General features: G+C 56.1%; 2 pseudogenes; both read left to right on the top strand.

Moving 5' to 3' along the window:
- The first annotated feature begins 3,975 nt into the window (after window positions 1-3,975).
- LOC147350782 (5S ribosomal RNA) lies at window positions 3,976-4,095 on the top strand (annotated as a pseudogene).
- A 3,430-nt stretch (window positions 4,096-7,525) lies between these two features.
- Window positions 7,526-7,645, top strand: LOC147350781 (5S ribosomal RNA; annotated as a pseudogene).
- Window positions 7,646-17,142: the final 9,497 nt, after the last annotated feature.

Raw genomic sequence — 17,142 nt, 5'->3', positions numbered from 1 at the left:
GGCGCCGAAGACCGACACCTCCGGGGCCGCGCGGGCCTGAGCAGCGAATGGGATCGGGGGGAGGCCCGGCTCAGCGAGCGCGGCCGGGTCTGGAGTGGCCGCGGGTGGGAGGGCGCCGAGACCTCCGCACCCCTCAGCCCAGCCCCCAGGCCCCGCGCGCACGCACGCACGCACGACCTCCCGGTCAATGGGGGGTCCTGGAAGCCCCTCGGGCCCCCGGGCCCGGCCAGGCGCTTGCTGGTCTGGTGTTGGCGGTGTTCGGGGGGTGGGGGTGGGGGGGCGGGCCGGCGTCAGCAGGCTGGAGTCCGGTCGCGGGTCGTGCGGCTCAAGTACAGCATGCCCCGCGACGAGAGGTGCGGCCCGTTGGCCCGACCTGCAGGGCAGAGCGAAAGGGAGGCGAAGCGCAAGGCTCTTAGGGCGCCCCGAGCCAAGCGCCACCGTCTCAGCCTGAAGGCGCCCGATCTCGTCTGATCTCGGAAGCTAAGCAGGGTCGGGCCTGGTTAGTATCTTGGATGGGAGACCACCTGGGAATCCCGGGTGCTCGAGGCTTTTTGCCTACCAGAAGAGGTCCTTTAGCCCCCGCCGCGCGTCCCGATTCTTGGATCCCCCCCGCAGCCCCAGCCCCTCCCGGGCCGCGGGGAGCGGGTGGCCGGGGCCCCGACTCCCGCTGCAGACCTGGGTTGCCTCCGCGCGGCCCGCGAGCCCCTCCGCATTCGCATTCGGCTTCCAGGACACCCGACGACCGGCAGTCCCGTCTCCACCTGGGGCTCCTTTGGCTTGCCTCAGGCAATCCCGGGGCTTGCACCGACTCCAGCCAGAGCCCCGGCCCCCGCCCCACCCCCTGCCTCGAGGCGATCGCGCATGCGCATGTGCGCGCGCACGCACAGATAGATGTGCCCAAACGGGGCATCTATCTTGTTCACTTATACCGTGGGTGGATCTATGCCTGGGAGTCGGACTGCTGGACCATAGGCTACTTCCACTTTTAGTTCCTTCGGGAACCTCCATATTCTTTTCCATACCGGCTCTACCCACGCCCATTCCTACTCACCGTGGAGGAGAGTTCCCTTTGCTCCACATCTTCTCCAGCATCGGTTATTGACAGACATCGCAGTGAGGCCCAGTCGGACTCATGTGAAGTGGTCCCTCCTTGGAGTTTGGAGTTGAGCCTCTCCAATCATTAGTGACGTGGAGCAAGATGACCTTTTGGAAATGCAGATGCAATGCTGTCACCTCCCTGCTCCAACGGCTCTCGTATTTTCCCAGCATATTGAAGATACGACCACTTCCCTTCAGGCTTGCTCCTCACGTTCTTCTCTGATGTCTTTTGCCTGGAATGCCCTCTGCACTCTTTGGCTTCCATCCCATAGGGCATTTTTCGTTTCTTGAATGTCCTAAGTTTCCCTGGTCACATAGCCTTCCAAGATGCTATTTTCCCTGCCTGAAATTCTTCCTGCATCTCAACCCTGGTTTACCTAGGTTCAACCTATGGACCTCAACGAAATGGTGCCTCTGGAAAGCCTTCCCTGACACCCAGGTTTTGTGGTGAGGGAAGAGGCCCCTCTATAGGTTCTCAAAGGATCTGCCTGTGATGTATCATTAGAGTCGTCTCAGTGAAAGCAGGAACTCTGTGTCTTCTTCTCTCCGCCTTCTATTCCCTGAAACTTATTACATGCCTCCTAGCTCATCGTAGGTGCTCAGTATTTACTTAGTGTGTGAAAGACAGAAAAGCTCTTGGAAGCCTCAAGGGGTCACTTGGCTCGGCACTTTTGATCTCTTTGTATATTTGGCGATTCAATTCTTTCCTTTCCTGGGTTGATGGGTACACTATATTCGAGGCACAATCTAAGGCATGAAGACATATCCATACATAGAGGGTCTTGCTTTCAAGGAACTCGTACAGCAGATTTCTACAAGTTAGGGCTTTTCAAATGCTCTAGAAGAATGTGAACGTTCAGTAGGCTCCATTTTCATTTCAAAGAAAGATCGTTTGACTTCCATAGCAAAGGTGGAGACCTTCCAACGTTGAGTCCAATACTTATACCTTGACCATTTCAGGCAAGTCTTGTGGTTCCTTCTGGAGGTGTGTGGCTCTTGCAGAAATGTGAAGATCTTCCATCGTCCTCAGACTTTGGTGTCATTTGCAATCATCCAGAAAGCTTCCAGGTCTAGGTTCCAGACCACCAGCACACACAGTCAGTAGCCAACGGAGTGGATTCCAGGAATACGCATTGTTCACCGGCATTACCGTTGATATTGTTGCTGCACACTCAATGCAGTGGGCAGGGCCTGGATTGTCCACTGGGTCTCATGTGGAATGGAAAGAAGGGCTCCCCCCCTCCCCCCCCCCCCACACACACCACCCACCCCCACTGTTGACAGCCTTGTGACGAGAAACGGTCCCCGAAACAAGAATCAGACAAACCAGAGAAGCCCAGATGATAGTCCTTGAGATGAAGGAACTAAGCAGCTGGTTGCGATGGCACCAAGGGGAAAGGTTGCTCTTTGTGTCTGCCCCTCTACTCCTTTCTTCCTGGACGCCTTAGGGTTTTGTCATGGAGATTTGAAATAAAGTGCACAAAAGTCATATGTGTTGAATCAAGATTTTGCATTTAACCATCTCTCAAAAAGGAAGAGAGCTTCGCCTGCACATGTTTCTTTCAAAACCGTCAATTGCTTTTCAATTCTGGGGTTTCTCTCTTGCCTTGTTCAGTTAGCCTTAACAGTAAAAATCAACGAAAACTACATAAAGATTCAAAGATACCAACAAAGGACAGCTTCTGTTTTTGAAATCGTCTTTCCATTTAGTAGAACACGAGCTCTATTCTTTGTATTTTGCCTAGGGAATTAGCAATGTCCTGGTTCAGATGGCAAGGCATCCGCGCGCAGGAGACTGGGGTTTGATCCCTGGGTCGGGAAGATCCCGCCGGAGAAGGAAATGGCAACCCACTCCCAGTATCCTCGCCTGGGAAATGCCACGGACAGAGGAGCCTGATGGGCCGCAGTCCATGGGTTGTATTAAAGTTGGGCTCAACCCAGCAACTACGAACACAAGTATTTCCAAAGACCACACTCAAGTGTGTGTGTGTGTGTGTGTGTGTATCTCCTCTTGCCGTCTTGGAGTCTGTCTCGGAATCTTCATGTATTTCTGCCTCTGTATCTCCTGACAGCCAGCCGCCGGCCCGTTCGTCTGGCCCCGGCCTCTCCCAGGCGCTCTGGCTCTGGCTGAGGAGCTTGCGCAGGCCAGCTGTCTCCCTTGGCGTGGGTGCGTGCGAGTGTCTGTGTGTCTGTCTGTGTGCCTGCCTGTGGCTCGTCTGCTCTCTCAGGAAGGTCGAGGGCTTGGCGTGGGGGCAAAGGGGGGGCCTCGGTAGTGCGAAGGGGAGGGGCTGAGGCGCTCCGGTCGACCGCGCCTCCCTGGCTTCTGGTGGGTTTGGGCACCGGACAGGTGCCGGGCAAGTTGGGCGCTCAAGTTTCGCTGCGTCTAGGCCCGCAGGAGGTTCAGAGGCCCCTGGGCCCCGGGGGTTGGGAGGCGGCGGGCGCCGAAGACCGACACCTCCGGGGCCGCGCGGGCCTGAGCAGCGAATGGGATCGGGGGGAGGCCCGGCTCAGCGAGCGCGGCCGGGTCTGGAGTGGCCGCGGGTGGGAGGGCGCCGAGACCTCCGCACCCCTCAGCCCAGCCCCCAGGCCCCGCGCGCACGCACGCACGCACGACCTCCCGGTCAATGGGGGGTCCTGGAAGCCCCTCGGGCCCCCGGGCCCGGCCAGGCGCTTGCTGGTCTGGTGTTGGCGGTGTTCGGGGGGTGGGGGGGGGGGGGGCGGGCCGGCGTCAGCAGGCTGGAGTCCGGTCGCGGGTCGTGCGGCTCAAGTACAGCATGCCCCGCGACGAGAGGTGCGGCCCGTTGGCCCGACCTGCAGGGCAGAGCGAAAGGGAGGCGAAGCGCAAGGCTCTTAGGGCGCCCCGAGCCAAGCGCCACCGTCTCAGGCCGTATCAGCCTGAAGGCGCCCGATCTCGTCTGATCTCGGAAGCTAAGCAGGGTCGGGCCTGGTTAGTATCTTGGATGGGAGACCACCTGGGAATCCCGGGTGCTCGAGGCTTTTTGCCTACCAGAAGAGGTCCTTTAGCCCCCGCCGCGCGTCCCGATTCTTGGATCCCCCCCGCAGCCCCAGCCCCTCCCGGGCCGCGGGGAGCGGGTGGCCGGGGCCCCGACTCCCGCTGCAGACCTGGGTTGCCTCCGCGCGGCCCGCGAGCCCCTCCGCATTCGCATTCGGCTTCCAGGACACCCGACGACCGGCAGTCCCGTCTCCACCTGGGGCTCCTTTGGCTTGCCTCAGGCAATCCCGGGGCTTGCACCGACTCCAGCCAGAGCCCCGGCCCCCGCCCCACCCCCTGCCTCGAGGCGATCGCGCATGCGCATGTGCGCGCGCACGCACAGATAGATGTGCCCAAACGGGGCATCTATCTTGTTCACTTATACCGTGGGTGGATCTATGCCTGGGAGTCGGACTGCTGGACCATAGGCTACTTCCACTTTTAGTTCCTTCGGGAACCTCCATATTCTTTTCCATACCGGCTCTACCCACGCCCATTCCTACTCACCGTGGAGGAGAGTTCCCTTTGCTCCACATCTTCTCCAGCATCGGTTATTGACAGACATCGCAGTGAGGCCCAGTCGGACTCATGTGAAGTGGTCCCTCCTTGGAGTTTGGAGTTGAGCCTCTCCAATCATTAGTGACGTGGAGCAAGATGACCTTTTGGAAATGCAGATGCAATGCTGTCACCTCCCTGCTCCAACGGCTCTCGTATTTTCCCAGCATATTGAAGATACGACCACTTCCCTTCAGGCTTGCTCCTCACGTTCTTCTCTGATGTCTTTTGCCTGGAATGCCCTCTGCACTCTTTGGCTTCCATCCCATAGGGCATTTTTCGTTTCTTGAATGTCCTAAGTTTCCCTGGTCACATAGCCTTCCAAGATGCTATTTTCCCTGCCTGAAATTCTTCCTGCATCTCAACCCTGGTTTACCTAGGTTCAACCTATGGACCTCAACGAAATGGTGCCTCTGGAAAGCCTTCCCTGACACCCAGGTTTTGTGGTGAGGGAAGAGGCCCCTCTATAGGTTCTCAAAGGATCTGCCTGTGATGTATCATTAGAGTCGTCTCAGTGAAAGCAGGAACTCTGTGTCTTCTTCTCTCCGCCTTCTATTCCCTGAAACTTATTACATGCCTCCTAGCTCATCGTAGGTGCTCAGTATTTACTTAGTGTGTGAAAGACAGAAAAGCTCTTGGAAGCCTCAAGGGGTCACTTGGCTCGGCACTTTTGATCTCTTTGTATATTTGGCGATTCAATTCTTTCCTTTCCTGGGTTGATGGGTACACTATATTCGAGGCACAATCTAAGGCATGAAGACATATCCATACATAGAGGGTCTTGCTTTCAAGGAACTCGTACAGCAGATTTCTACAAGTTAGGGCTTTTCAAATGCTCTAGAAGAATGTGAACGTTCAGTAGGCTCCATTTTCATTTCAAAGAAAGATCGTTTGACTTCCATAGCAAAGGTGGAGACCTTCCAACGTTGAGTCCAATACTTATACCTTGACCATTTCAGGCAAGTCTTGTGGTTCCTTCTGGAGGTGTGTGGCTCTTGCAGAAATGTGAAGATCTTCCATCGTCCTCAGACTTTGGTGTCATTTGCAATCATCCAGAAAGCTTCCAGGTCTAGGTTCCAGACCACCAGCACACACAGTCAGTAGCCAACGGAGTGGATTCCAGGAATACGCATTGTTCACCGGCATTACCGTTGATATTGTTGCTGCACACTCAATGCAGTGGGCAGGGCCTGGATTGTCCACTGGGTCTCATGTGGAATGGAAAGAAGGGCTCCCCCCCTCCCCCCCCCACACACACACACCACCCACCCCCACTGTTGACAGCCTTGTGACGAGAAACGGTCCCCGAAACAAGAATCAGACAAACCAGAGAAGCCCAGATGATAGTCCTTGAGATGAAGGAACTAAGCAGCTGGTTGCGATGGCACCAAGGGGAAAGGTTGCTCTTTGTGTCTGCCCCTCTACTCCTTTCTTCCTGGACGCCTTAGGGTTTTGTCATGGAGATTTGAAATAAAGTGCACAAAAGTCATATGTGTTGAATCAAGATTTTGCATTTAACCATCTCTCAAAAAGGAAGAGAGCTTCGCCTGCACATGTTTCTTTCAAAACCGTCAATTGCTTTTCAATTCTGGGGTTTCTCTCTTGCCTTGTTCAGTTAGCCTTAACAGTAAAAATCAACGAAAACTACATAAAGATTCAAAGATACCAACAAAGGACAGCTTCTGTTTTTGAAATCGTCTTTCCATTTAGTAGAACACGAGCTCTATTCTTTGTATTTTGCCTAGGGAATTAGCAATGTCCTGGTTCAGATGGCAAGGCATCCGCGCGCAGGAGACTGGGGTTTGATCCCTGGGTCGGGAAGATCCCGCCGGAGAAGGAAATGGCAACCCACTCCCAGTATCCTCGCCTGGGAAATGCCACGGACAGAGGAGCCTGATGGGCCGCAGTCCATGGGTTGTATTAAAGTTGGGCTCAACCCAGCAACTACGAACACAAGTATTTCCAAAGACCACACTCAAGTGTGTGTGTGTGTGTGTGTGTGTGTGTATCTCCTCTTGCCGTCTTGGAGTCTGTCTCGGAATCTTCATGTATTTCTGCCTCTGTATCTCCTGACAGCCAGCCGCCGGCCCGTTCGTCTGGCCCCGGCCTCTCCCAGGCGCTCTGGCTCTGGCTGAGGAGCTTGCGCAGGCCAGCTGTCTCCCTTGGCGTGGGTGCGTGCGAGTGTCTGTGTGTCTGTCTGTGTGCCTGCCTGTGGCTCGTCTGCTCTCTCAGGAAGGTCGAGGGCTTGGCGTGGGGGCAAAGGGGGGGCCTCGGTAGTGCGAAGGGGAGGGGCTGAGGCGCTCCGGTCGACCGCGCCTCCCTGGCTTCTGGTGGGTTTGGGCACCGGACAGGTGCCGGGCAAGTTGGGCGCTCAAGTTTCGCTGCGTCTAGGCCCGCAGGAGGTTCAGAGGCCCCTGGGCCCCGGGGGTTGGGAGGCGGCGGGCGCCGAAGACCGACACCTCCGGGGCCGCGCGGGCCTGAGCAGCGAATGGGATCGGGGGGAGGCCCGGCTCAGCGAGCGCGGCCGGGTCTGGAGTGGCCGCGGGTGGGAGGGCGCCGAGACCTCCGCACCCCTCAGCCCAGCCCCCAGGCCCCGCGCGCACGCACGCACGCACGACCTCCCGGTCAATGGGGGGTCCTGGAAGCCCCTCGGGCCCCCGGGCCCGGCCAGGCGCTTGCTGGTCTGGTGTTGGCGGTGTTCGGGGGGTGGGGGGGGGGGGGCGGGCCGGCGTCAGCAGGCTGGAGTCCGGTCGCGGGTCGTGCGGCTCAAGTACAGCATGCCCCGCGACGAGAGGTGCGGCCCGTTGGCCCGACCTGCAGGGCAGAGCGAAAGGGAGGCGAAGCGCAAGGCTCTTAGGGCGCCCCGAGCCAAGCGCCACCGTCTCAGGCCGTATCAGCCTGAAGGCGCCCGATCTCGTCTGATCTCGGAAGCTAAGCAGGGTCGGGCCTGGTTAGTATCTTGGATGGGAGACCACCTGGGAATCCCGGGTGCTCGAGGCTTTTTGCCTACCAGAAGAGGTCCTTTAGCCCCCGCCGCGCGTCCCGATTCTTGGATCCCCCCCGCAGCCCCAGCCCCTCCCGGGCCGCGGGGAGCGGGTGGCCGGGGCCCCGACTCCCGCTGCAGACCTGGGTTGCCTCCGCGCGGCCCGCGAGCCCCTCCGCATTCGCATTCGGCTTCCAGGACACCCGACGACCGGCAGTCCCGTCTCCACCTGGGGCTCCTTTGGCTTGCCTCAGGCAATCCCGGGGCTTGCACCGACTCCAGCCAGAGCCCCGGCCCCCGCCCCACCCCCTGCCTCGAGGCGATCGCGCATGCGCATGTGCGCGCGCACGCACAGATAGATGTGCCCAAACGGGGCATCTATCTTGTTCACTTATACCGTGGGTGGATCTATGCCTGGGAGTCGGACTGCTGGACCATAGGCTACTTCCACTTTTAGTTCCTTCGGGAACCTCCATATTCTTTTCCATACCGGCTCTACCCACGCCCATTCCTACTCACCGTGGAGGAGAGTTCCCTTTGCTCCACATCTTCTCCAGCATCGGTTATTGACAGACATCGCAGTGAGGCCCAGTCGGACTCATGTGAAGTGGTCCCTCCTTGGAGTTTGGAGTTGAGCCTCTCCAATCATTAGTGACGTGGAGCAAGATGACCTTTTGGAAATGCAGATGCAATGCTGTCACCTCCCTGCTCCAACGGCTCTCGTATTTTCCCAGCATATTGAAGATACGACCACTTCCCTTCAGGCTTGCTCCTCACGTTCTTCTCTGATGTCTTTTGCCTGGAATGCCCTCTGCACTCTTTGGCTTCCATCCCATAGGGCATTTTTCGTTTCTTGAATGTCCTAAGTTTCCCTGGTCACATAGCCTTCCAAGATGCTATTTTCCCTGCCTGAAATTCTTCCTGCATCTCAACCCTGGTTTACCTAGGTTCAACCTATGGACCTCAACGAAATGGTGCCTCTGGAAAGCCTTCCCTGACACCCAGGTTTTGTGGTGAGGGAAGAGGCCCCTCTATAGGTTCTCAAAGGATCTGCCTGTGATGTATCATTAGAGTCGTCTCAGTGAAAGCAGGAACTCTGTGTCTTCTTCTCTCCGCCTTCTATTCCCTGAAACTTATTACATGCCTCCTAGCTCATCGTAGGTGCTCAGTATTTACTTAGTGTGTGAAAGACAGAAAAGCTCTTGGAAGCCTCAAGGGGTCACTTGGCTCGGCACTTTTGATCTCTTTGTATATTTGGCGATTCAATTCTTTCCTTTCCTGGGTTGATGGGTACACTATATTCGAGGCACAATCTAAGGCATGAAGACATATCCATACATAGAGGGTCTTGCTTTCAAGGAACTCGTACAGCAGATTTCTACAAGTTAGGGCTTTTCAAATGCTCTAGAAGAATGTGAACGTTCAGTAGGCTCCATTTTCATTTCAAAGAAAGATCGTTTGACTTCCATAGCAAAGGTGGAGACCTTCCAACGTTGAGTCCAATACTTATACCTTGACCATTTCAGGCAAGTCTTGTGGTTCCTTCTGGAGGTGTGTGGCTCTTGCAGAAATGTGAAGATCTTCCATCGTCCTCAGACTTTGGTGTCATTTGCAATCATCCAGAAAGCTTCCAGGTCTAGGTTCCAGACCACCAGCACACACAGTCAGTAGCCAACGGAGTGGATTCCAGGAATACGCATTGTTCACCGGCATTACCGTTGATATTGTTGCTGCACACTCAATGCAGTGGGCAGGGCCTGGATTGTCCACTGGGTCTCATGTGGAATGGAAAGAAGGGCTCCCCCCCTCCCCCCCCCACACACACACACCACCCACCCCCACTGTTGACAGCCTTGTGACGAGAAACGGTCCCCGAAACAAGAATCAGACAAACCAGAGAAGCCCACATGATAGTCCTTGAGATGAAGGAACTAAGCAGCTGGTTGCGATGGCACCAAGGGGAAAGGTTGCTCTTTGTGTCTGCCCCTCTACTCCTTTCTTCCTGGACGCCTTAGGGTTTTGTCATGGAGATTTGAAATAAAGTGCACAAAAGTCATATGTGTTGAATCAAGATTTTGCATTTAACCATCTCTCAAAAAGGAAGAGAGCTTCGCCTGCACATGTTTCTTTCAAAACCGTCAATTGCTTTTCAATTCTGGGGTTTCTCTCTTGCCTTGTTCAGTTAGCCTTAACAGTAAAAATCAACGAAAACTACATAAAGATTCAAAGATACCAACAAAGGACAGCTTCTGTTTTTGAAATCGTCTTTCCATTTAGTAGAACACGAGCTCTATTCTTTGTATTTTGCCTAGGGAATTAGCAATGTCCTGGTTCAGATGGCAAGGCATCCGCGCGCAGGAGACTGGGGTTTGATCCCTGGGTCGGGAAGATCCCGCCGGAGAAGGAAATGGCAACCCACTCCCAGTATCCTCGCCTGGGAAATGCCACGGACAGAGGAGCCTGATGGGCCGCAGTCCATGGGTTGTATTAAAGTTGGGCTCAACCCAGCAACTACGAACACAAGTATTTCCAAAGACCACACTCAAGTGTGTGTGTGTGTGTGTGTGTGTGTGTATCTCCTCTTGCCGTCTTGGAGTCTGTCTCGGAATCTTCATGTATTTCTGCCTCTGTATCTCCTGACAGCCAGCCGCCGGCCCGTTCGTCTGGCCCCGGCCTCTCCCAGGCGCTCTGGCTCTGGCTGAGGAGCTTGCGCAGGCCAGCTGTCTCCCTTGGCGTGGGTGCGTGCGAGTGTCTGTGTGTCTGTCTGTGTGCCTGCCTGTGGCTCGTCTGCTCTCTCAGGAAGGTCGAGGGCTTGGCGTGGGGGCAAAGGGGGTAGTGCGAAGGGGAGGGGCTGAGGCGCTCCGGTCGACCGCGCCTCCCTGGCTTCTGGTGGGTTTGGGCACCGGACAGGTGCCGGGCAAGTTGGGCGCTCAAGTTTCGCTGCGTCTAGGCCCGCAGGAGGTTCAGAGGCCCCTGGGCCCCGGGGGTTGGGAGGCGGCGGGCGCCGAAGACCGACACCTCCGGGGCCGCGCGGGCCTGAGCAGCGAATGGGATCGGGGGGAGGCCCGGCTCAGCGAGCGCGGCCGGGTCTGGAGTGGCCGCGGGTGGGAGGGCGCCGAGACCTCCGCACCCCTCAGCCCAGCCCCCAGGCCCCGCGCGCACGCACGCACGCACGACCTCCCGGTCAATGGGGGGTCCTGGAAGCCCCTCGGGCCCCCGGGCCCGGCCAGGCGCTTGCTGGTCTGGTGTTGGCGGTGTTCGGGGGGTGGGGGGGGGGCGGGCCGGCGTCAGCAGGCTGGAGTCCGGTCGCGGGTCGTGCGGCTCAAGTACAGCATGCCCCGCGACGAGAGGTGCGGCCCGTTGGCCCGACCTGCAGGGCAGAGCGAAAGGGAGGCGAAGCGCAAGGCTCTTAGGGCGCCCCGAGCCAAGCGCCACCGTCTCAGCCTGAAGGCGCCCGATCTCGTCTGATCTCGGAAGCTAAGCAGGGTCGGGCCTGGTTAGTATCTTGGATGGGAGACCACCTGGGAATCCCGGGTGCTCGAGGCTTTTTGCCTACCAGAAGAGGTCCTTTAGCCCCCGCCGCGCGTCCCGATTCTTGGATCCCCCCCGCAGCCCCAGCCCCTCCCGGGCCGCGGGGAGCGGGTGGCCGGGGCCCCGACTCCCGCTGCAGACCTGGGTTGCCTCCGCGCGGCCCGCGAGCCCCTCCGCATTCGCATTCGGCTTCCAGGACACCCGACGACCGGCAGTCCCGTCTCCACCTGGGGCTCCTTTGGCTTGCCTCAGGCAATCCCGGGGCTTGCACCGACTCCAGCCAGAGCCCCGGCCCCCGCCCCACCCCCTGCCTCGAGGCGATCGCGCATGCGCATGTGCGCGCGCACGCACAGATAGATGTGCCCAAACGGGGCATCTATCTTGTTCACTTATACCGTGGGTGGATCTATGCCTGGGAGTCGGACTGCTGGACCATAGGCTACTTCCACTTTTAGTTCCTTCGGGAACCTCCATATTCTTTTCCATACCGGCTCTACCCACGCCCATTCCTACTCACCGTGGAGGAGAGTTCCCTTTGCTCCACATCTTCTCCAGCATCGGTTATTGACAGACATCGCAGTGAGGCCCAGTCGGACTCATGTGAAGTGGTCCCTCCTTGGAGTTTGGAGTTGAGCCTCTCCAATCATTAGTGACGTGGAGCAAGATGACCTTTTGGAAATGCAGATGCAATGCTGTCACCTCCCTGCTCCAACGGCTCTCGTATTTTCCCAGCATATTGAAGATACGACCACTTCCCTTCAGGCTTGCTCCTCACGTTCTTCTCTGATGTCTTTTGCCTGGAATGCCCTCTGCACTCTTTGGCTTCCATCCCATAGGGCATTTTTCGTTTCTTGAATGTCCTAAGTTTCCCTGGTCACATAGCCTTCCAAGATGCTATTTTCCCTGCCTGAAATTCTTCCTGCATCTCAACCCTGGTTTACCTAGGTTCAACCTATGGACCTCAACGAAATGGTGCCTCTGGAAAGCCTTCCCTGACACCCAGGTTTTGTGGTGAGGGAAGAGGCCCCTCTATAGGTTCTCAAAGGATCTGCCTGTGATGTATCATTAGAGTCGTCTCAGTGAAAGCAGGAACTCTGTGTCTTCTTCTCTCCGCCTTCTATTCCCTGAAACTTATTACATGCCTCCTAGCTCATCGTAGGTGCTCAGTATTTACTTAGTGTGTGAAAGACAGAAAAGCTCTTGGAAGCCTCAAGGGGTCACTTGGCTCGGCACTTTTGATCTCTTTGTATATTTGGCGATTCAATTCTTTCCTTTCCTGGGTTGATGGGTACACTATATTCGAGGCACAATCTAAGGCATGAAGACATATCCATACATAGAGGGTCTTGCTTTCAAGGAACTCGTACAGCAGATTTCTACAAGTTAGGGCTTTTCAAATGCTCTAGAAGAATGTGAACGTTCAGTAGGCTCCATTTTCATTTCAAAGAAAGATCGTTTGACTTCCATAGCAAAGGTGGAGACCTTCCAACGTTGAGTCCAATACTTATACCTTGACCATTTCAGGCAAGTCTTGTGGTTCCTTCTGGAGGTGTGTGGCTCTTGCAGAAATGTGAAGATCTTCCATCGTCCTCAGACTTTGGTGTCATTTGCAATCATCCAGAAAGCTTCCAGGTCTAGGTTCCAGACCACCAGCACACACAGTCAGTAGCCAACGGAGTGGATTCCAGGAATACGCATTGTTCACCGGCATTACCGTTGATATTGTTGCTGCACACTCAGTGCAGTGGGCAGGGCCTGGATTGTCCACTGGGTCTCATGTGGAATGGAAAGAAGGGCTCCCCCCCTCCCCCCCCCCCACACACACACCACCCACCCCCACTGTTGACAGCCTTGTGACGAGAAACGGTCCCCGAAACAAGAATCAGACAAACCAGAGAAGCCCAGATGATAGTCCTTGAGATGAAGGAACTAAGCAGCTGGTTGCGATGGCACCAAGGGGAAAGGTTGCTCTTTGTGTCTGCCCCTCTACTCCTTTCTTCCTGGACGCCTTAGGGTTTTGTCATGGAGATTTGAAATAAAGTGCACAAAAGTCATATGTGTTGAATCAAGATTTTGCATTTAACCATCTCTCAAAAAGGAAGAGAGCTTCGCCTGCACATGTTTCTTTCAAAACCGTCAATTGCTTTTCAATTCTGGGGTTTCTCTCTTGCCTTGTTCAGTTAGCCTTAACAGTAAAAATCAACGAAAACTACATAAAGATTCAAAGATACCAACAAAGGACAGCTTCTGTTTTTGAAATCGTCTTTCCATTTAGTAGAACACGAGCTCTATTCTTTGTATTTTGCCTAGGGAATTAGCAATGTCCTGGTTCAGATGGCAAGGCATCCGCGCGCAGGAGACTGGGGTTTGATCCCTGGGTCGGGAAGATCCCGCCGGAGAAGGAAATGGCAACCCACTCCCAGTATCCTCGCCTGGGAAATGCCACGGACAGAGGAGCCTGATGGGCCGCAGTCCATGGGTTGTATTAAAGTTGGGCTCAACCCAGCAACTACGAACACAAGTATTTCCAAAGACCACACTCAAGTGTGTGTGTGTGTGTGTGTGTGTGTGTGTGTGTGTGTGTGTGTATCTCCTCTTGCCGTCTTGGAGTCTGTCTCGGAATCTTCATGTATTTCTGCCTCTGTATCTCCTGACAGCCAGCCGCCGGCCCGTTCGTCTGGCCCCGGCCTCTCCCAGGCGCTCTGGCTCTGGCTGAGGAGCTTGCGCAGGCCAGCTGTCTCCCTTGGCGTGGGTGCGTGCGAGTGTCTGTGTGTCTGTCTGTGTGCCTGCCTGTGGCTCGTCTGCTCTCTCAGGAAGGTCGAGGGCTTGGCGTGGGGGCAAAGGGGGGGCCTCGGTAGTGCGAAGGGGAGGGGCTGAGGCGCTCCGGTCGACCGCGCCTCCCTGGCTTCTGGTGGGTTTGGGCACCGGACAGGTGCCGGGCAAGTTGGGCGCTCAAGTTTCGCTGCGTCTAGGCCCGCAGGAGGTTCAGAGGCCCCTGGGCCCCGGGGGTTGGGAGGCGGCGGGCGCCGAAGACCGACACCTCCGGGGCCGCGCGGGCCTGAGCAGCGAATGGGATCGGGGGGAGGCCCGGCTCAGCGAGCGCGGCCGGGTCTGGAGTGGCCGCGGGTGGGAGGGCGCCGAGACCTCCGCACCCCTCAGCCCAGCCCCCAGGCCCCGCGCGCACGCACGCACGCACGACCTCCCGGTCAATGGGGGGTCCTGGAAGCCCCTCGGGCCCCCGGGCCCGGCCAGGCGCTTGCTGGTCTGGTGTTGGCGGTGTTCGGGGGGTGGGGGGGGGGGCGGGCCGGCGTCAGCAGGCTGGAGTCCGGTCGCGGGTCGTGCGGCTCAAGTACAGCATGCCCCGCGACGAGAGGTGCGGCCCGTTGGCCCGACCTGCAGGGCAGAGCGAAAGGGAGGCGAAGCGCAAGGCTCTTAGGGCGCCCCGAGCCAAGCGCCACCGTCTCAGCCTGAAGGCGCCCGATCTCGTCTGATCTCGGAAGCTAAGCAGGGTCGGGCCTGGTTAGTATCTTGGATGGGAGACCACCTGGGAATCCCGGGTGCTCGAGGCTTTTTGCCTACCAGAAGAGGTCCTTTAGCCCCCGCCGCGCGTCCCGATTCTTGGATCCCCCCCGCAGCCCCAGCCCCTCCCGGGCCGCGGGGAGCGGGTGGCCGGGGCCCCGACTCCCGCTGCAGACCTGGGTTGCCTCCGCGCGGCCCGCGAGCCCCTCCGCATTCGCATTCGGCTTCCAGGACACCCGACGACCGGCAGTCCCGTCTCCACCTGGGGCTCCTTTGGCTTGCCTCAGGCAATCCCGGGGCTTGCACCGACTCCAGCCAGAGCCCCGGCCCCCGCCCCACCCCCTGCCTCGAGGCGATCGCGCATGCGCATGTGCGCGCGCACGCACAGATAGATGTGCCCAAACGGGGCATCTATCTTGTTCACTTATACCGTGGGTGGATCTATGCCTGGGAGTCGGACTGCTGGACCATAGGCTACTTCCACTTTTAGTTCCTTCGGGAACCTCCATATTCTTTTCCATACCGGCTCTACCCACGCCCATTCCTACTCACCGTGGAGGAGAGTTCCCTTTGCTCCACATCTTCTCCAGCATCGGTTATTGACAGACATCGCAGTGAGGCCCAGTCGGACTCATGTGAAGTGGTCCCTCCTTGGAGTTTGGAGTTGAGCCTCTCCAATCATTAGTGACGTGGAGCAAGATGACCTTTTGGAAATGCAGATGCAATGCTGTCACCTCCCTGCTCCAACGGCTCTCGTATTTTCCCAGCATATTGAAGATACGACCACTTCCCTTCAGGCTTGCTCCTCACGTTCTTCTCTGATGTCTTTTGCCTGGAATGCCCTCTGCACTCTTTGGCTTCCATCCCATAGGGCATTTTTCGTTTCTTGAATGTCCTAAGTTTCCCTGGTCACATAGCCTTCCAAGATGCTATTTTCCCTGCCTGAAATTCTTCCTGCATCTCAACCCTGGTTTACCTAGGTTCAACCTATGGACCTCAACGAAATGGTGCCTCTGGAAAGCCTTCCCTGACACCCAGGTTTTGTGGTGAGGGAAGAGGCCCCTCTATAGGTTCTCAAAGGATCTGCCTGTGATGTATCATTAGAGTCGTCTCAGTGAAAGCAGGAACTCTGTGTCTTCTTCTCTCCGCCTTCTATTCCCTGAAACTTATTACATGCCTCCTAGCTCATCGTAGGTGCTCAGTATTTACTTAGTGTGTGAAAGACAGAAAAGCTCTTGGAAGCCTCAAGGGGTCACTTGGCTCGGCACTTTTGATCTCTTTGTATATTTGGCGATTCAATTCTTTCCTTTCCTGGGTTGATGGGTACACTATATTCGAGGCACAATCTAAGGCATGAAGACATATCCATACATAGAGGGTCTTGCTTTCAAGGAACTCGTACAGCAGATTTCTACAAGTTAGGGCTTTTCAAATGCTCTAGAAGAATGTGAACGTTCAGTAGGCTCCATTTTCATTTCAAAGAAAGATCGTTTGACTTCCATAGCAAAGGTGGAGACCTTCCAACGTTGAGTCCAATACTTATACCTTGACCATTTCAGGCAAGTCTTGTGGTTCCTTCTGGAGGTGTGTGGCTCTTGCAGAAATGTGAAGATCTTCCATCGTCCTCAGACTTTGGTGTCATTTGCAATCATCCAGAAAGCTTCCAGGTCTAGGTTCCAGACCACCAGCACACACAGTCAGTAGCCAACGGAGTGGATTCCAGGAATACGCATTGTTCACCGGCATTACCGTTGATATTGTTGCTGCACACTCAGTGCAGTGGGCAGGGCCTGGATTGTCCACTGGGTCTCATGTGGAATGGAAAGAAGGGCTCCCCCCCTCCCCCCCCCCCCACACACACCACCCACCCCCACTGTTGACAGCCTTGTGACGAGAAACGGTCCCCGAAACAAGAATCAGACAAACCAGAGAAGCCCAGATGATAGTCCTTGAGATGAAGGAACTAAGCAGCTGGTTGCGATGGCACCAAGGGGAAAGGTTGCTCTTTGTGTCTGCCCCTCTACTCCTTTCTTCCTGGACGCCTTAGGGTTTTGTCATGGAGATTTGAAATAAAGTGCACAAAAGTCATATGTGTTGAATCAAGATTTTGCATTTAACCATCTCTCAAAAAGGAAGAGAGCTTCGCCTGCACATGTTTCTTTCAAAACCGTCAATTGCTTTTCAATTCTGGGGTTTCTCTCTTGCCTTGTTCAGTTAGCCTTAACAGTAAAAATCAACGAAAACTACATAAAGATTCAAAGATACCAACAAAGGACAGCTTCTGTTTTTGAAATCGTCTTTCCATTTAGTAGAACACGAGCTCTATTCTTTGTATTTTGCCTAGGGAATTAGCAATGTCCTGGTTCAGATGGCAAGGCATCCGCGCGCAGGAGACTGGGGTTTGATCCCTGGGTCGGGAAGATCCCGCCGGAGAAGGAAATGGCAACCCACTCCCAGTATCCTC

Source organism: Bos grunniens, chromosome 20 (assembly GCF_055505025.1).
Source record: "Bos grunniens cultivar Pamir isolate PY7600 chromosome 20, Bosgru_T2T1.0, whole genome shotgun sequence".
Lineage (NCBI taxonomy): Eukaryota > Metazoa > Chordata > Mammalia > Artiodactyla > Bovidae > Bos > Bos grunniens.
This window is presented reverse-complemented; position numbering and strand designations above follow the sequence as displayed.